This window comes from Passer domesticus, chromosome 6 (assembly GCF_036417665.1).
Source record: "Passer domesticus isolate bPasDom1 chromosome 6, bPasDom1.hap1, whole genome shotgun sequence".
Lineage (NCBI taxonomy): Eukaryota > Metazoa > Chordata > Aves > Passeriformes > Passeridae > Passer > Passer domesticus.
In genome coordinates, this window is record NC_087479.1 from 70,506,980 (window position 1) to 70,527,340 (window position 20,361).

Genomic DNA, 20,361 nt, shown 5'->3' on the forward strand with positions numbered 1-20,361 from the left:
AACCGTGGCAGGGGTGACTCCCACAGCCCCTCGGCCAGGCAAAGTGGATCTGGAGCCCCCCTTGGCAGACCCCGCTGAACAACTTCAGAACAAGATCCGACCACAACTTGTTTGGAAGAGGAACAGGGCTCAGAAACAGCAGCCCTTGTTTTGCAAACCTTCCCCAAACTCTCATCTCTCACACCCGTTTGACTCCCAATCTCCCCAGAACACGACTCCTGACCCCCCAAATTCTCGCAGCACAACGAAAATCCCGAATGCTTTCCCGGGAAATCCAGGGGTGGATGATTTTGTGGAGGAATGGAGGATGCCTGGTCGCAGCATCAGAGGCACAGGGAATCCTGGAAGAAACAGAGGACACGACCGAAGCTGGAAGCTGATCTGATTCCCCCTTCGCGGGGATTGGGATGCTGTCCACACTGCCTGGGGAAACCCCAGACATGACAGGAGAAGGGAAAGAGCTAGAAACAAAACCCCAGATCCTCCCAGAGATGGACAAAGACCTAGCACCACTCGGAATTAACATCTTAGAACTAGGTGTTCTGTTTTGGTGTTTGAGAAAGTCTCTGTTACGATCATTCTGTTTAAAGCTCTATGATAAAGCTCTGGAAACAGGTTTGATTAAAGTCTCTTCCTTTTGAGAGAGACTAGACTGTAAATTTTCCAGTTTATCTGGTCCCAGAAATCAAAGGCAAAAGCAGACTTCAAGTCTATATTTTGAGTATTCGCTTTTACCCAGATTAATAAGTCTTTTCGTTCATGTTTTGAGCTGTCTGAATGTCCTTTTTCCTGTAAAATTGTCTGAAGCCGGTAAAAGACATCCCCTCCTGTTTTAGATAGATGGTTTCCCATCTCATTGCCCAGGAGCCCCTAAAGTTGCTACTTGTTACTTACAAGCATACCAGCGACAGACAACAAAGGGCATGATCCATTCCTCCTTTTAACAGCCTGGGCCTCTGGCAATTGCACTGTCCACGGTCTTATTTTTTATTTTTTATATTCTTCTAGTCTACCAATCCTCCTCACTGAGGAGCACCATTTATTGCTGACCGGGGGGTCTACGTACAAATCACGAACGGGATGGAACTGCTGGGGAACACGTCTCGAGCTGTTTCTTTTCCAGCATCAGTCCCATTACATGGCTATGACAATGGGAAGATGCCAGCAGCTCACATCCCTGGCAGCAGACCAACAACTTAATGTTACAACTTACTTTAAAAGTTTTTTGACCAATCACAAAAAGCAAAAGCATATTGACAGTAGTTCTATCAGTGAGAAACAACTGCTCACTTTGAAAATGTAAAAAGGTTTATTAAACCTTAACAAAAATACAACAAAGGACTATATAAGGAAAAATTTGCAGCGCTGGGAACTGGCCTCGTGGAGACCACGTTGCTGGCTCTTTTTCAAGATTGGTGCTCAGCCTGTTCTACCCCTGAGTGTTGCATCAGACAGCCCTGGGCCCTGCCAAAGTCTGTCAGTCAGCTCTTTGCCATTTATCGGTGGAGATTGCTTTCTTGTAACTTGATGGGAGATCAGGTGTTGCCATGCTGTACCCCCTTGGCAACAAGCTTCTCCATTCCCAACTGCCCCAGGTAAGGGACACGTGCACGCCTTCTTCTACCTGGCCTTGACAACCCTGGCTGCCTGATGGTAACAATACATGGGGGGAAAGGGAACTATGGGGAGAACAGAGGACGTCTAAACTACAATAACATAACTACACATCACTGTTGCTTGGCCCAGCTAGATGGTGACAGGGGGGCAACAATCCCCCTCCCCCGAGCTCCACTAAATCCCAGCTGCCAGTGATGGTGCAGCATGAAACAAAGGAACAGCAACACGGGTCCCGGGGTAACTTTATTTGATGGTAAAAGTTCCCCTCTTCATCATCCCAGGACCCTGAACTGAGGGCAAACAGCAACTTATAGACAGGGGCAGGTCCCAGCAGGAGGATACAATCTTTAACAAATCAGGAAAATTGGGAGTAAAAACAAGGCGGGAAATACAATGTATAAACCAATAAAGAAGTTCAAGGGAGGAAAACAGTTTCAGTGAACTAATAAAGTTTGAAGAAATACAAAACTGAAAATTCTCGAGGGGAGGCAAGCTCCGGGAGAAACCAGCATCTAATAACATTAAAGGAAAAATGCTGAAAGTTCTGGGAAAAGGGCAGGGACAAAAGGAACAGCATAAGGAAACTTCAAAATTACAAATCAAATTAATAAAAGAAAAAACACATCACAATACCGAGAGCTCCATTATTAAGCTTCAGACTTCCTAATATTCAACTAGATGTAATTTTCCATTCCTTTAATATTCGTTGGTCTCAGGTCACATAGTTCTTAGTATTTGTTTTTCTCCTGAAGCCAGATTTCTTGGCCTCTGATGTTAATAAAGTCCACCCTCCTTGATTTTCTTCTCAACCTCCTCCAGACCAGGTGTCTCCAACTATGCCAGGGGGCAGTGTCTGGGGCAGATGTTCCTTGATGTTTGCTGATGGTCATTGATGTGTTCTTGATGGTCATTATCTTTTTGTGGACCTTTTGGGTTATTCCCAGTTCATTGAGATGTTCAGCTCATTTCCCTTGAGAGTGGTGCAAGATCCCTTAAAAAAGCCATGAGAATTCCTTTCCCTAAGGCAAAGGCAAACCAAGCCTGACTGGAGACATGAAACAAAAATTAAACTTGGTATATTATCCAACACACGTGTGCAGCGCAAGTGCCCAGCTGCTGAGGGAAATGCACCCACTACGCCCCCTCTGCAGCTCACTCAGCCTCTGGTGCAGAAGTTTGGATGCCTGCAGGGGTTGCTTGTCTCCTCTGGGTTTGTTCTTCCCTCTGGGAGGGCCCCAATGGAAATTAGTTCCATTTCCCCTGCAGACCAGAGTGGCAGTGAGTCACTGCAGGCTGCTGATAGTCTGATACAAGGAAACAGGTGTGCATAAAAATCACGCTGTGAAAAGCCAGTGTCCATAAAGGAGCCAGAGGAGTCCTGTAGCTTTGTTTGAACATAGGGAGCGAGTCCATTGGGACATCCGCTTGTGGGGTTGTCTCTCTCAGCTAGTGGGGAACACAGCCTCCTTTTAAACCCCCGGCCACATATTGCCTTCTTCCTTTCCTGGGGCAGGGGACTCCAGGGACCTTTGTACCCTCTTTTCCTTTTGCCAGCTATTAGTTCTGGTCTCCATCCAAAGCCAGTGCGAAGGTGGGATGAGCGTGTTAGTCCTGACCAGGATGGGCTCCCTGCACTCCCAGCCTCTCTGCAGCCTGTGCTTTTCCGTGCCCCACTTGGCTCTTCAGGTGGCAGATGGCTTGGGGCAGGTTACTCCAGGCACACAGTGGTGCCCGTGGAGGCCCAATCCCTAAAGCTCTCCCAGAGCTGTGCTTGGCTCCAAATCTCGTCTGCATCCACCTGATTTTAAAGACTGTAGCACATCTGCAGTTTCAGGAGGTAGTACAGCCAGTGCTGCACTCTGAGAAGTAAGTCCACAGTCTGAGATGTTGATGTAATTTAACTAATTTGTGGCTCATTGTGATGATGATGATGATGATGATGATGATTGTATCCCAGAACATTTCCTTTTTTTTCCTCCCCCAAATAAAATGGTGCCATTCAGCTTCTGGAGGAAAGAACTGTCAAAGGTGCTGTTTGTCAGTCAGGCAGGGGGAGGTGCGATGGGGAGTAAATTATGGCCTGGAAGGATGCTCTGGTGGGCTCCAGCATTTTAAAAAGTTCCTTTGATACACAGACTGGGTAATTTTCAGTACTTAATGGCTGCATTAAAAGGTTTTCCAGGCTGTATGCTGGCCAGAAAGCGTTGAAAGCCCATGGGAGATTAGGCTCCATGAGAAAGGTAGCATCAGTTCCTTTGCCAGGTGAAACACAGCATTCAGAAGCTCAGCTTGTGTTTCAAGAAGCCATCAGCCTAATGTAAGCACAGCCAGAAAGCTTCTCCAATCCAGCTGAGCGGCTGTGGCAGAGCTGTTGTGTTTTACAGCAGCTCCATGGCAGTGCAGCAGCTGCAGGAGAGGGCTCAGGACAGGCTTGGGGGGAGCGGGGCGGCAGGAAGCTGAGAGAAGCCTCTGCTCTACAACTGAGGCAGTTCTTGGCAGAAACAAACAAAGATGATGACTTGAGGAGATTCCTACTGTGCTCAAAGTTTGCCTCTGAAGACTAAGAGGTGAGCTTGTCAGAAATCCCAGAAAATATGAGGGAAAAGGTTCTTGGTTAGTTGTGAGAAGATACAAATCTGCCCTGGGCAATGAGCCTCTCCAGTAGACTATGTTTCTTCAGTGAACTTAGTTCTTCCGGGAATAAAGATTACCAATTAAATGCAATTTTTTTTTTATTTTATTCTAGAAGTGTGAAAATATTCTGGTTTTCCAACTACTAAAACTACGCTGAGAAATATAGAACTGTTGTGGGAAAGGGGAAGAACTATTAGGGGAATATTCTATGACAAATGTTCCTAAATTTTGCAAAATTAAAAATATTAGATCCTAGTGTCAGGAGACACATGCCTGGCTGCTGTCTGCACAAACCTGGCGGTGCCCAGAAAATCAGCACAGGCAGGGCTGATGCTACCACCCAGAGAGCAGAGGTAAAAGACGTTGATCAAGCCCTTCCCTGGCAGGAGGGTCCCACCTTCAGTCCTGGCTGGACACCAATGCCAGCACGTTCAGGGCCAGAGGCTCCTGTTCTGGGTGGTGGCAGCATGTCCCTAGCAACAAGCTGGTAATGCAGCCGTGGCAGGGACTTTGGACACTGGCATAGAGAAGGCTGATGAGAGGCGCAGGTGCAGGTGGCAGTCTCCCTGATGGAACTCTTTGGCTGGTCTTGTGAAGCTGCAGAGGTGCTCCTGTGAAGAGAGGAGGAGGCTGAGGCCCCAGCTGCCAGTGGCACACAGGGACCCTCGTGCACAGCAGGGCCCAGAGCTGGCAAGGCTCCCCAGCACGGCTGGAGCTGCTGGCACAGCTGGGCCCAGCTGGACAGCTGCCCCTCAAGGCCCCGGCCAGCAGGGCACGGCTCTGGGCAGGGTCCCTGGCCAGGAGCGGGCCCCAGAGCGCCTCTGCCTTTCAAGGGCAACCTCGGCCCTGCTCTTTCTCCTCCCCACCTCCCTCTGCCTCTGCCCTGTGCCCCTGGGGCTGCTCTCGGCCACAATTGCTAATCTGTGATTGTTCTGTCAGCAAAGGGACATGGAGAAGTCGCCTCCAGCATCCAGCATGATCTTCACACTGTGACTGGCCAGGACTTCCAGTCAATCCATCTCTCGATCCCAGTGTCCATGGGAGCACAGTTCAGAAGCGTTTCCATGCTGTGCTGGCTTGCCCACGTGCTTTAGGGAAGTGGGCATTGCAAGGAGCTCCTTCCTCAGTGGGAGCAGGCACGGCCTCAGCTGCAGCCCCGGTGCTGCCTGTGGCGCAGGGAGCGGCCGTGGCTGTCCCTGTGCTCGGCTGCAGCACAGGGCCAGGCCAGAGCGGGGCCCTTGTTGTGCCTCCGCCGCTGCTCGGCAGCACCGCCGGAGCCCGGGGCCGCGGCCCCTCCCCGCCGGGGCCGGGACCTGCCCGACAAGGGTGCGGCGGCTCCAGAGGCCCCGCCCGACCCCCAAGGATGGGCTCTGCCCGCCCGCCGGCCGCAGGGCTTGGCAGGAAGCTTTCTGCCCACTTTGCACAGCCTCCACCCAGAGTGGCCCTTTGCTGCCCTGAGGAGACTGACAAACCCCGCTGCACATCTCATCAGGGATCCCTGCACACCTTCGTAGAGACCATCAAGACTCCTTTGTGCCTCCTGAGGGATCCCTGCACCCCTCAGCAGAGACCCCAAAATATCCCTGTGTGCCTCACAGAGAATCCGTGTTCACCAATGCAGAGACTCCAGGGCAGCCTTGTGTGCCTCACAAAAGAGCCCAGCCTCCTGCCCACCTTAGGAAGGACTCAGCTCCTCTCCAGGCATTGACGGCAAGCACTAAAGTGTCACGTTAATCACGAGGTACTCAAGCCCCTGCCAGCCTTACAGATATCTCCAGTCCCCTGTACGCCACAGAAGAGATCTCAAATCCCCTAAGAACCTCACGAGGAACCCCAGCCCCATGCACCACTTACAAAGGACGCAAAGCCCTGCATGCCTTCCTGCAAAACCCAACACCTACAAAACCCCCCCTCCAGCTGGTGTGCCACATGAGGGACCCCGGCCAACTGCCATCCTTACAGGGGTCCCCCAATCCCCTGCATGCAATAGAAAAGCCAGGCTTGGCATTAACTCTAGCCAGCAGTGTGTTCCCTGGCAGAAACCAATTCCCTTCTGGGCATCGGGAAGACATGTTGTGGTGCCGGCTGCATCTGTGGGAGCGATGGGGAGCATGAGCCCGTGCTGTGCTGCACTGCTGAGCTGGCAGCACGGTGGATACGGGCAGGACGTTCTCTGTTTCCCCCAGAGCTGGGGCCTGCAGGCACCTTGCCGGCCCTTGGCACAGGCTGTGCCAGCCAACAAAGCCCAGCAGGCCGGGAGGAGAGCCCGGGGGCAGCAGGAAGCTGAGAGAAACCCCTGCTCTGGAACTGAGGCAGTTCTTGCAGAAGCAAAGAAAGATGGTGACTTGAAGAGATTCCCACTGTGCTCAAAGTTTGCCTCTGAAGACTAAGAGGTGAGCTTGTCAAGAATCCCAGGAAACATCTGGGAAAAGGTTTTACATAACGTGGTTGTGACTAGGTACAAAGTTCCTGTGGGAAAAGATCTTTGCTTCTGCAGCAGGCTGGGTGTCTTAGGGTGCCTTACTTCTTTGCAGAGTAAATATTACCACTGAAATGCCACTTTATTTTTTATTGTATAAGTGTAAAGAATTTTCCAGAACTGTAAGACTACTTTCAAAAATAGAAACATATTGTGGAAAAAGGGATGAACCATGTGGTGAACTGTCTCTACAAGAAGCATTTCTAAATATTTCTAAAAATTAGAAGTGAAGATAAAATAGGGTTGCTTTTTCAGGATTCTAAAACTGCTTTAGGAGTGAAGTCCTTAGTCCTTGAAAAGTCCTTAAATTCTGTAGTACTCAGGAATAAATATTTCAGGTAGTCTCTCTACAATAAATAAATTTTAAAATATTTCTAAAACTTTCTCATTTCTAAAAATTCAAAACAAAGGCAAAATGGGGTGGCTTGTTCTCAGGAGCCCCATGCTGCTGCCTGCCCCCTGGGCTCCCCCATCCCCTCGGGGCCCCGCCGCTGGGCACAGCAGCCCCTGCCTGGCTCCTGCCTGCCCACACCATGGCCATCCACGGCTGCTCCTGGGCATGGAGCTCAGCCAGTGCTGGTGCCAGGTGGGCTTTGCTGCTGCTACCTCCCAGACACTGGGGTGACAGCTCCATCTCTCTATTGCAACAGAAGAAGGGGCCATCACCTACTGATTCATAGAATCACAGAATCACAGAATTTCTAGGTTGGAAGAGACCTTTAAGATCATCGAGTCCATCCCATGTTCTAGCACCTCAACTAGATCATGGCACCAAAGTGCCACATCCAGTCTTTTTTTAAACACATCCAGGGATGGTGACTCCACCACCTCCCTGGGCAGATGATTCCAGTGTTTGACCACTCTTGCTGTGAAAAACTCCCTCCTTAAGTCTAGCCTGTATCTCCCTTGGTGCAGCTTGAGACTGTATCCTCTTGTTCTATCTGTTGTTGCCCAGAGAAAGAGACCGACCCCCAGCTCACCACAGCCACCCTTCAGGAAGTTGAAGAGAGTGGTAAGGTCACCTCTGAGTCTCCTTTTCTCCACGCTAAACAATCTCAGCTCCCTCAGCCGTTCCTCGTATGGCTTGTGTTCCAAGCCCCTCACCAGCCTCATTGCTCTTCTTTGGACACACTCAAGCATCTCAACATCCCTCCTAAACTGACGGGCCCAGAACTGGACACAGTACTCAAGGTGTGGCCTCACCAGTGCCGAGTACAGGGGAAGAATGACCTCCCTGCTCCTGCTGGCCACACTATTCCTGATACTGGCCAGGATGCCATTGGCCTTCTTGGCCACCTGGGCACACTGGTGGCTCATGTTCAGCCGACTGTCAACCAGCACCCCCAGGTCCCTTTCCACCTGAGCACTGTCCAGCCACACCGCCCCCAGCCTATAACGTTGCAGGGGGTTATTGTGGCCAAAGTGCAGGACTCGGCACTTGGACTTATTAAACTTCATCCCATTAGATTCTTCCCATCCATCCAACCGTTCCAAGTCCCTCTGCAAAGCCCTCCGTCCCTCTAAGAGATCCACACATGCTCCCAGCTTAGTGTCATCTGCAAATTTACTAATAAAAGATTTTAAACCCTCATCCATATCATCAATAAAAATATTAAACAGAACTGGCCTCAGCACAGACCCCTGAGGGACACCACTGGTGACTGGCCGCCAGCTGGATGCAGCACCATTCACAACCACTCTCTGGGCCCGGCCATGCAGCCAGCTCCTAACCCAGCACAGAGTGCTCTTGTCCAAGCCACGGGCTGCCAGTTTATCAGGGAGTATGCTGTGGGAGACAGTGTCAAAGGCCTTGCTGAAATCCAAATAAACAACATCTACAGCCTTCCCTGCATCCACTAGGCGGGTTACATGGTCATAGAAGGTGACCAGGTTGGTTAAACATGACCTACTCCTCCTAAACCCATGCTGATTGGGTCTGATACACTGGCCATCCTATTAATTCTGTGTGATGGCACTTAATATAAACTGTTCCATTATTTTGCCAGGTACTGAGGTCAGGCTGACTGGTCTATAATTACCAGAATCCTCCTTTGTGCCCTTTTTGTGAATGGGTGTCACATTGGCCAGCTTCCAGTCATCTGGAACCTCACCAGTGAGCCAGGACTGTTGGTAAATGATGGAGAGTGGCTTTGTAAGCTCATCTGCCAGCTCTCCCCTTACCCTGGGGTGGATCCCGTCAGGTCCCATAGATTTATGAACATCCAAGCATTTCAGTAGTTCTTTGACTGCCTCCTCTTGGATAATGGGGGGGACCATTCTGCTCCCTGACACCATCAACCAGCCCAGGCGGACAGGTGTCTTGAAGGCAGGTCCACTTCCCACTAAAAACTGAGGCAAAGTAGGCATTAAGCACTTCTGCCTTCTCCTCACCTGCAGATATTAAGTTCCCTCCCTTGCCCAATAAAGAACAAAGGCTGGTCTTACCCTTCCTTCTAGCATTAATGTATTTGTAAAAATATTTTTTATTATCCTTTACAGAAGTCGCCATTCTATGTTCCAACTGAGCTTTGGCCTCCCTAATTTTTTTCCTGCATGCTCTAGCAGCCCTCTTGAATACTTCCTTAGAGACCTGACCCTCCTTCCAAAGCTGATACATCCTCTTTTTATTCCTAAGTTCCTCCTAAACCTCCTTGCCCAGCCAGGCTGGACGTTTACCCCACTGACTTATCTTTCGGCACACAGGGACAGTCTGTTCCTGTGCCCTCAAGATCTCTGTTTTGAGGCATGCCCACCCTTCCTGGACTCCTTTGTTTTTAAGGGCTGCCTCCCAAGGGACGCTCTGAATAAGTATCCTAAACAGGCCAAAGTCTGCTCTCTGGAAGTCCAGTGCAAGAGTCTTACTGGTGCTCCTCCTGACTTCACCAAATATTGAGAACTCTATTATGTCATGATCACTCTGCCCCAAGCGACCTCCAACCACCACATCTCCCACCGGCCCATCTCTATTTGCAAACAGCAGATCTAACATAGTCCCTCCTCTGGTGGGTTCACCCACCGGCTGCGACAAAAAGTTGTCCTCCATACACTCTAAGAATTTCCTGGACTGCCTCTTTACTGCTCTATTAAGTTCCCAGCAGATGTCTGGTAGGTTGAAGTCACCCACAAGAACAAGGGCTGATGATCCTGAAACATTACCTAGCTGCTTATAGAATAAGTCATCTACCTCTTCTTCCTGCTTGGGTGGACGATAACAGACTCCCAGTAGGGTGTCAGCCTTGTTGGCCTTCCCCTTAATTCTTACCCATAGACATTCAACTCCAGCTTCCTTAGTTTCAATTTCTACGGCATCAAAAGTCTGCTTAATATAAAGGGCCACCCCTCCACCTCTTCTTCCTTTCCCGTCTCTTCTGAAGAGCTTGTAGCCATCCAGTGCAGCGCTCCAGCCATGTGAGGCATCCCACCATGTTTCCGTGATGGCAGCTACATCCTAGCTCTGCAGCTGCACCATGGCCTCCAGCTCATCATGTTTGTTGCCCAAGCTGCGTGCATTGGTATACACACATCTCAGCTGGGCTACTGACTTCACCCCTAACTTAGCCTTGCAACTCTTGGGCCGCCTTCCAGACAGCCCAGCTGCATCCCCTTCCCCCTTCAAACCTAGTTTAAAGCCCTCTCAATGAGCTCTGCCAGTTCATGAGCTAAAAACCTTTTGCCCTTAACAGAGAGATGTACCCCATCTGGTGCCAGCAGAGCAGATGCTGTAAAAGTTTCCCCATCATCAAAGAATCCAAATGTTGCCGATGACACCAACCCTTAAGCCATTTGTTGGTGATGCGGATTCTCCTGTTTCTTTCATCATTTTCCTCCGCCACCAAAGGGACTGAGCAGAACACTACCTGTGCTCCTGCCCTATCAACTACCTGACCCAGTACCCTAAAGTCCTTTCTAATTGCCTTGACACTCCTCTTTTCAATCTCATCATTGCCAGCCTGGAGTATCAGCAGTGGATAATAATCAGAGGGCTGAATCAGCCCGGGAAGTCTCTCAGTGATATTTTGTACCCGGGCCCCAGGGAGGCAACAGACCTCCCTGTGGGATGGGTCTGATCGACATACGGGGCCCTCAGTTCCCTTCAGAAGGGAATCACCTACTACGATTACCCTTCTTTTCTTCTTGATGTTAGAGGTAGTGATCCATCTTACAGATGAATCATAATTGGGGGGGCTCACTGGGCAGACAGTTTTCTTCTAAATCATCTAGTTGGGTCTTTAGTTCCAGGACCTCATACCTATTCTGTAGTGGGACTTGCCAGGATGATGGGGATGGGGAGGAGTTTTTGTTATTACTTCCCCAAATGGGGACCCATTTCCACTCCTCTTCATCCACCAGGTGCCCTTCTATTGCCTGACAGCGGGAGGCATAGAAGTCCTCAGTCTCTCGGTCAGAGGCCTCCCTTAAAGATGGAAGGGCCCAGCTCCCTTTCCCTGATACTCCTTAACCTTTCAACTTCCTCCCTAAGCTCAGCCACCAGTGAAAGGAGGTTGTTCACCTGTTCACACCGCAGGCAGGTCTCCTCCACAACACTCCCTGAAGCCACCGATAAGCTCAAACATTCTGGGCTCGGATGGGTCTGTACAGACACATCCTTTTTGGAGGGCTCAACTCACTTACACTTATACCAGCCACAGTTTTTGACCGTGTAGAAACCATTACTAACAGACACCTCAAACACAAGCAGGCAGCAGAAAAACCTCAAACAACACAGAGGACTCCTTACTAGCAAGAAAGTTGGCAACCCTGCCTGTTTGCCCTGCCTGTGGGAACTGCCGCGCAAACTGCCTTGTATAAGCCCCAGAGACTCACCACACCCGTTTGCTCGCTCCTGTTCGCCCCGCTCCCCAGACACCTCTTATAATCAACCACTCAGCAGCAACTCAGGTAGCTGCACCCCTTGCTCCTCACTGACTCACAATGGCCCAATGGCGGGGCAGCAGGGCTTAACTCCAGTGTTGTTTAGAGGGCAAGGCCAGGGAGCAGAGGGGCAGAGGAAGGGATGCGTTGGTCTCAGGAGGGGCTGGAGGCTGCTCGGCTAGTCTTGGGGTCTCTAGAAGAACTTGAGAAATGGCTGGGACAGGATACAGGGAGACCAAAAAAGGGATGAAGGCATCTTGGGGAGACCTATGGGGAGAGCAGGTGGCAGTGGGATCTACAGGGTAGGAGGAGGTTCCCTTGCAGATGGCTGTTCTGGGGTCCCCTTCACAGACCACCTGAGAGGGCTGTCCAGGCCCTTATTACTGCTGGAGGAGCTGCTCACGCTGTCTGGGTGTGAGGTGCAGCCACCGTCTTTCAACTCCTGTCCCGAACTGCCCCTGTGGTGAGAGGAGGTGGCTGAGGCCCCAGCTGCCAGTGGCACACAGGGACCCTCCTGCACAGAAGGGTCCAGAGCTGGCAAGGCTCCCCAGCACGGCTGGAGCTGCTGGCAGAGCTCGGCTCAGCTGGACAGCTGCCCCTTATTGCTGGATCTGGATCTATGTAGAAATCACAAACAGGACAGTACTACTCAGGAATGTGCCTTGAGCAATTTCATTTTCCAGCACCAGTCTCATTATATAGTTATGACAATGGGAAGATGCAAGCATTTCACATCCCAAGCAGCAGACCAAGAACTTAATGTTGCAACTTACTTTAAAAGTTTCCTGGCCAATCACAAAACCCAAAACCTATTGACAGTAGTTCCATCCAATTAATGTAAGCACACATTCCTTTGGCTAAAGTAATGCTTGCTTATTTCAAATACAATATCTGCTTAAAATACAACGCACAGAGCTCCATTATTAAGCTTAGAACTTCCTCACGTTCAACTAGATAGACGTTTCTGCAGGTTAGGGAGTTGTTTTAGACAAGTGTTAATACATAGACCATTGCTCTCTAAGTCTTTACTTGCCTACTTCTTATACAATTTTTCTGCTGACAAATCTTATGATTACTTTTTAGCTCTAATTGCAGTTCTGCTGTCACTGAGGCTTGCCTTTTGCAGCTTTCCCAAAACCCTCAGATTCTATGGATTCCCACAATTCCCCCTCTTGGTTCAACTAAAAAGAAACTTTCCTAACTGTCTCCTTTATTAACTCCCTTGCATTTTGTAGATTTCCTATAATATATCTGCTTGTTACTTGCTTAAAGCTTCCTTTTTGCTCACATTAAGTATTGCTATATTACAACACAGCAATTTTAATGCTGTGAAAGTCCAGTCAGTTCAAAGGGCATAAGTCATGTCTGATAACAATTACAAGTCATTGTTCAAAAACTCTCGCCTGTTCTAAGGTTTTAATTCAAAACATTTTTTCTATGGCTATACCTTCATCTACCATCTCTGTAAGATTTGGAGAACTTTCTGTGAATCTATTTCCTACTTTTCTCTCTTGTATGACAAAAACTTCTTTGATAGTTTTCTCCATCATTTGTCGCACCAAAGTCTGCAAGGTGTCACTACTAGTATGGCCACCAAAACACTCTGCACGTATAGACCTATCTTACAGAGTTCCCTTAGCCAAGGTGCAAAGCTCCATTCTTGGAACAAATCATCTAACTATGACAGACCATCTTCTTTAATTTGAGCTGTCAAATCTTTCAGCTTTTGTATGCTGTTTGGATGGATTCAGAATGCTCTGACAGGATCATGCAACAGAATCCTTCAAATTCCTCACAACCGTGTCCATGTGCCAGTAAAAGAAAATCTACTGCTGCCCTGTTTTGAAGGGTAGCATGTCTAACACTATTAACATCTGTCAGCATATCACTGATTGCAGTGGATGTGGCATTAGTTTCTTTACTCAGCCAATATCCAACTCAATGTCATTGTTTCAATGCCCTTGCTGAAGCCAGTTGGGGTAAAAACAAACCTGGCAGCCTGGGCAGGCCTGGCAGGCAGGGTCATGGCCAGGAGCAGCAGAAGTAGGAGGCGCAGAGCAAGGGCCATGGTGCCTTGCCCTCTGCCAGTCCCGCAGCTCTTGCTGCCACCGCTGTCCTGACACCGCTGTCCCAATGTCAGCACCGCTGCTGCCACCGCCGCTGCTGCCACAACAGTTGTGCTCAGGGACTGACTGCTGGCTCCTTGTGCTGCTGTGCAACCACAGGGCTTAGGGCCCTCAGAGCCTGCTCTGACATCATGGCCAGGGTGGAATTGTTTGGGAAGGTGGATCTGCCTTCTTCGGGAGGGAGCTCATCCTGCCCAGCTGCTCTGCCCAAGGGCTGTGACAGAGTCCCAGCTCAGCTGATCTCACAGGCTGGGGCATGAAGGGATGCAGAGCAGCTCTGCCAGGATGGTCTTGGGGTTGCTGCTAGAAGAGAGGCTGGACGTGAGGCAGCCATGTGCATCCAAAGGAGAGTGCCCAGCAGGTTGAAGGAGGTGATTCCACCTCTCTGCTCTGGTGAGACTCCACCTGGAGTACTGTGGAAGAGGTTTTACAGTGGCCTCTGTGAGCCATCAAGATGTTTGATAAGAGGATCCACGTTAACCCTGGAAATAATTTTCTGCCAATTTTCTATGTCATTGATATAGAAACCAAGAAAGAAAGAAGGATAAATAAGAGAAACCTGCAATGGCCTATTCCAAGAAGAGCTTTGTAAGAATGTAGAAAAGGCATGCAGGCTAGAATAAAAACAGGGTTTGAAGCCTTCTGGAAATGGAGTGTGTTTCTTTGTAGTGTCTCGGTCTCTACCATGACAGAGTACTGCATTCTGCTCTGGGTCCCCAAGACAGGAAGGATCAAGTCCAGAGGAGGGACAAAATGCTCTGAGGGCTGGAGCCCTTCTGCTTTGGAGACAGGCTAGGAGAGCTGGCAGTGTTCAGCCTGGAAGAGAGAAGACTCCAGGGACACCTGATTGCTGCCTTTCAGGGCCTTCTGGGGGCTTGTAAACAGATGGGACAGAATTTTTAGTAGAGCCTTTTGTGACCAGACCGAGGGTCTTTTAATCTAAAAGATGGTCAATTCAGACTAGATGAAAGAAGCACATATTTTACACTATTGCTTTTGAAACCCTGGCACAGGTTGCCCAGAGAGGTGGACATCCATCCCTGCAGACATTCAAGCTCCTGCTCTGAGCAACCTCACCTAGTTCAAGGTGTCCCTGCTCACTGCAGGCCATTGGGACTAGATGGCCTTTAAATGTCCCTTCCAACCCAAGCCATTCTGTGCTTCTGTGCACCATCAAAGCAGTGCTGCATTAGTGCTGGGCTGATTATGCTGGCACCTGTATTTTGGTCGTTGTGCCATTTAGCAATTGGCCACGAGAGGATTGATGGGCTGGACAGTGAAGTCTGCAAATAACACTCAGTGTGCTCAAGGAGAAAAAGGAGAGGAACACGGCTTCCAGTTCAGATAAATGCCAGCATTTTGCTGCCCATTCCTGGTTAGAGAAATAAAGGAATGTCCTGAAGATCCCTTCATGTGGATTCATTATTGGCCATATCAGTACTTGTGTTCTGTAAAACAGGTAAGTTGTTACAGCTTCTTGCTCCATTTATCCCTGGATAAACCCCAAATACTGCATTGCTCCTTGTCTACTTTCTTCCAAGTCAAGGCAAATTTTGTTCATTACTGAGTGGGACATAGTCATCTCTTCACAAGCAAATTCCTCTTGCCATTCACACAATGGCTAGACTGCTTTGTTGATTTGCTCCAATTGGACTGTAATTAAGACCTACCTTTCACTAGAATTAAAGCTGATGCATTGGGAGGCAAAGTGTTGAGTCATTTCTCCTGGAGTCTGACACTGTAGAGAGTTGTTCTGTAAGTAAATGACATTTGAAGACAGGTGTAGTCTACCATACTTCTGGCATACTAAAAGTGAGAAAAAAACCTTTGAATCAGGATTTTATCCTTTCTTCCTCCCAGGAATTTTAATCTCTGGGGTCTAAGCTCTTCAGCTGCCTCACAAACATTCTTTTAATTCAGACAGTCATCCATGCAGTGAGCCACAAATCAGGACCATGGTGTGAACCTTGAAGCAATGTAGGTTTATAGCACTGAAAATAATAATCCAACACCCAGGTTAAGCCAAGCATTTCTCAAATAACTCCATATGTCCTCAGAGATGTTTCAAAAATGATCATTTAATAAGCTGCGAGTGGGGAGAAAGAATGTCCTCAAAATCAAAAATACAGCTTTTTGAGGTCTTTATATTCCTATAAAAAGAGAGTCCAAATTGTTAATCTATGGAACATTAACTAAGAAGTGAATGACAGATTGTCAAAATAATTGCTTAGGGAACAAATGACCATAAATAAAAACAAGTTTAATGTAGATAATAAGTAAACCATCACACTAAGAAAAAAGCCTGACCAGCCAAAACTAAAACAAATAAAGCTGTTTCATCTGCCTCATAAAAGAAAAAAAAAAATGAAAATAATCAGAGATCGTCAAGGGCATTACTATCTATAGAAACTTTTGGGTATTGGGAAAAAAGGAAGGAAAGTGTAGCATGCAATTCACAGATGTAACCTGGAATTTATTGGTGGATTTGTTGCAGAATTTCTGAGAGCAGAGTGGAAAAGCATAGGGGCTGATCAGACCATGTGTGGGCATTTACAGCAGTCTAAGGGATGTTTCTGGGACCAGCTGCAGGAGGAAAAGCAGCACACAATTCCTGGGACAATCTCTTTGCTGGCTGTGGACTTTTTGACAGTCTGTCCCCTGGGGCTGGGGGAGCTGTCACGGGGCAGGGAGGGCCAGGGGTGGTAGTGGCTGCTCAGGGATGGCTTTGGCCCGTGTCCCTGGCAGCAGCCACTGCCCAAGCAGCTGCCCCTGGGCTCTCCTCCCGGCCTGCTGGGCTTTGTTGGCTGGCACAGCCTGTGCCAAGGGCCGGCAAGGTGCCTGCAGGCCCCAGCTCTGGGGGAAACAGAGAACGTCCTGCCCATATCCACCGTGCTGCCAGCTCAGCAGTGCAGCACAGCACGGGCTCACGCTCCCCATCGCTTCCACAGATGCAGCTGGCACCACAACACGTGTTTCCCATTCCCAGAAGAGCCTCAGAATGGGTTGCTGTTGGGGAACCCTCTCTTTGCATGTGATAAGGGCAAGTTTGGCTATCTGTTTCTGCCAGGAAATTATTTGGAAGTGCTCAACTGAACATTGACTCAGAGCTTCGGCACTGCAGTTCATGTCTTTGATTGTAATTCCGTCCTAGCAGTCAGTTTTATACCCCTCCCCTTATTTTCTATTGTTATAGCATATTTTATTACCAAGGGCTTGCTCCTTTACCCCATGTCTTGGTTTTGCCCACTTGTCCATCCCCCCAAAGACCTGCCCTTTTGTTCACTGTTCCTCCTCCCATTGCATGTCAGTCCCTCTCCAAGCCTGCCCCTTGCTCTAGAAATTTTCCTATCAATTTTGTATCCTTCGGAACCCCATTGGTTTGTTTAAATTCTTCCCCTCCCCTGTAATCCCCAATTGGTTTAAACCTTGTATTCCCCGCCTGGTGTTCCACCCTCAGTTTCTCCCAATTGGCTAAAGATTGGATCCTCCCCTGGGACCCTGCCAAGTTTGTAAGTTGGTGTATGCCTTTAATGCAGTGTTGTTCTGGCCCTGATGGTCTGTAGAATAATCACCTTCAGAAAACATAGAGCAGACCTCACCCCGTTCCTTGTCCCTACCCTCAGTGCAGTCCTACCCCCAAGGCAGTCCACCTGTGCTGTAGAGCAGCTGTGCCCTGCAGCCACAGCCCAGATTCGACAGTTTTCTGGGGGCGGCCCAGTGCCACTGTGGGTGTGGGCAGCTAGTGGGGCTGAAGAAATGGGGCAGCACAGCACTTCCCAAATCAGCTCTTCTGCTGCAATAAAGAGATGCAGTTGTCACGCGAGTGCCTGGGAGGTAGCACCAGCAAAGCCCACCTGGCAGCAGCACTGCCTGAGCTCCATGTCCAGGAGCAGCCGTGGAGGCCAGGACTGGGCCCTGCTGTGCAGGAGGGTCCCTGTGTGCCACTGGCAGCTGGGGCCTCAGACACCTCCTCTCTTCACAGGTGCTCCTCTGCATCTCCAGAAGACCAGCCTAACAACACAGGCAGCGAGAAGTTGAGCCATGACCTCAGCTCTCCACTTCTGCCCCCATCTGCCCTGCCATGGCTGCAGCAGTGTCACGAGGCCATCCCAAAACCCACCGCTCCTCAATGAGAACCTCTGCCCCTGAGCCCCCTGGACCTGTTCCTCGGCCAGGACTGAAGGTGGGCAGCCCTTGCCTGGCAGGGCAGGGCATGGCCCACATTTTATATTCAAATAAAGAGTTGGAGTTTTCACAGTTGTGTCCGGGTGGTAGCAGCAGCAAAGCCCACCCGGCACCAGCAGTGACTGAGCTCCATGCCCAGGAGCAGCCGTGGATGCCCACGGTGTGGGCAGGCAGGAGCCAGGCAGGGGCTGCTGTGCCCAGCGGCGGGGCCCCGAGGGGATGGGGGAGCCCATGCTGAGCGTCCCTGGGCTGAGGGCACATTTCCTTCTGTGGGATCATCTGGGCCTGGACCTGAAGAGGCACACAGGGATATTTTGGGGTGCCTGATGAGGGTTCCAGGAGTCCCGCATTTTTTAAATGAATTAGCTTTTTTTGATTAATAAGGAGAACTTATTCCATAATTAAAATTAATTCGTAGAAAATCTAGAAGCAAATATCAGATTGGCCCTGAAGCAGGCTAACAGCGTCAGGTGAGACAGGTGGGGCATTTCTCTCCCCTGTGCATCACGAAGGGACAGCTCTCTCAAAGTCTTTTTTGTCCATTTCCAAGCTCCAAGCAGTGTGGAGGGTAGGAGTTTTTCTGCTTTCTTATGGTTGTTTTTATCCTTTTTGCATATTCATGTATTTTTTCCTTTCTTGCTGCAGCTCTTGCTGAGAGTTTCCCCAAAACTGGTAAAAAATTCACTTTGTTAGAGGAAAATCTCCTGCAATATGCATTCTAGGAGGCACACATTTATCTTATAGATGATGCAAATTGAATGCACATTGCTGAGGTTTGGTCAGAGAAATAATCTTCTGGAATCAGCATTTCTGGGGACGAATATTCAGGCTAGGATTTTGGTGCATGTTGATTGCCCTGAAGCCTCCTTTGTTATGCTAGGATTTTCATTAGGCGAGATTACTGTAGTCTGAGCATGAATTTGTGCATACAGTCTATCAGAATCCCTCCCTTTCTCTATTAATTTATTAAATTTGTACTTTTAGGATACACTTTGACAAAGCTTACTTATTTTCTAATTTTATGTTTAGTATTTCTAAAACTTAACAACTACGCTTTCATACTACTAGTCAGGGTATAAAATTAACAGCTCTTCTCATAAGGTAGACTATTCTAAATCTTTAATTTCTTTTCTTTGGATTGTCAATTATATTTTTTTATATCAATGCATGTGCTTATTGTACTTTAGATATATTTTGACTCCATAGTCGTTTAAGGCTGGTAATATTTGTAAAATAAGTTTTTCATGTTTTCTTATGTTGCCTGCTAAAATGTGTCTTTATAACTGTCTCATGTTCTTGTTTTCTAATTCTTGAGCAATTTGCTTTATTCTACTCTCAGGATTTATTTCTTCTCTATCTCTTACAGAACAAAAAGTTTTAATATATTGCTTACAAATTTTGCCATTTTATTCTTTTTGCTCTATTTCACATTTTCTTTATTGCAGTGTCTTTCACTACTCGTAGTGCACATTCTGAATTTGTTAAAATTATAGCGTACTACACTAACTTGGGAGTGTGCATATGGCTCATTCTTTTTGGGCTTGGATAACTAATACAGGGACAATAATCCTCTGCAGTTTTAACACTCTAGCTCTCTCAAAGCCCCTTTGGGTTGCAGCCAAAGGGCCAAGATGTGTATCTTCTTGGTAGCAGAGCTTACACCTTGGGATCTAGTCACTGGTGTCATTCGTCTCATTCTCAGTATTTACTTCATAAGATTTATAAGAGCCTTTTAAATTGTTTTTCAGGATTTAGGATAGCATCTGCTTATTTCTAATTGTTATAGTTTTATTTCTTTGACATTTTAGCTCTAAAGTTGTAATTAGTCTGTACACTTCTCTTTCTTTCAGCTATACTTGGCTGTTTTCCTTTATTTTAATTTGATCCTTATTAAATATCTAACGGCTTTTGTTATATCCTATCTGATTTAATGTTACTTTTAGTGTTTGTTGGAACTTAAATCTGGTTTGTATCTTATATACTTTTTTTTTTCCGATTTTTCACGAATCATATTATTGTTCTAATATATTCTTTACAGTGTTTCATTAGCTTTTACTTCTATTTCTTTTGTCTGTTATAACAAAAGCACTAAAATATTTTATTTTTTGAAATAAATTTGCATATCACACCTTAAATATTCAGTTCACCTAAAACAACCTCATGAATAATACAGTTTAAAATAAAATATTTTACTTCTCATAACAATGGGTTTTACAGCTTACAAGCTTAGGTATTAACATGCATCAGTCTATTTTACTTCAAGGAGTAGTGGTGACTTTTTAGTGAGGTTTGGCTGGTGTTTCTGTTGGTGGATTTACAAGTCTTCTGTCCTGTCTTTCTTTGCAGCTGAACCTGCTGGTGAAGGTGGTGCAGCTTCCCAAGCCACGTCCAGGACGGAGCCTCTGGGAGATGCTGAGGGTAGGTCAAGGCCTTTCCCCTGGGAGAGCT

General features: G+C 48.1%; 1 protein-coding gene across 1 annotated transcript in view; it reads left to right on the plus strand.

Moving 5' to 3' along the window:
- Positions 1 to 20,361, plus strand: part of LOC135302353 (uncharacterized) — a 65,169-nt gene that overhangs the window by 24,604 nt on the left and 20,204 nt on the right. The gene's annotated exons all lie outside the window — the stretch shown is intronic.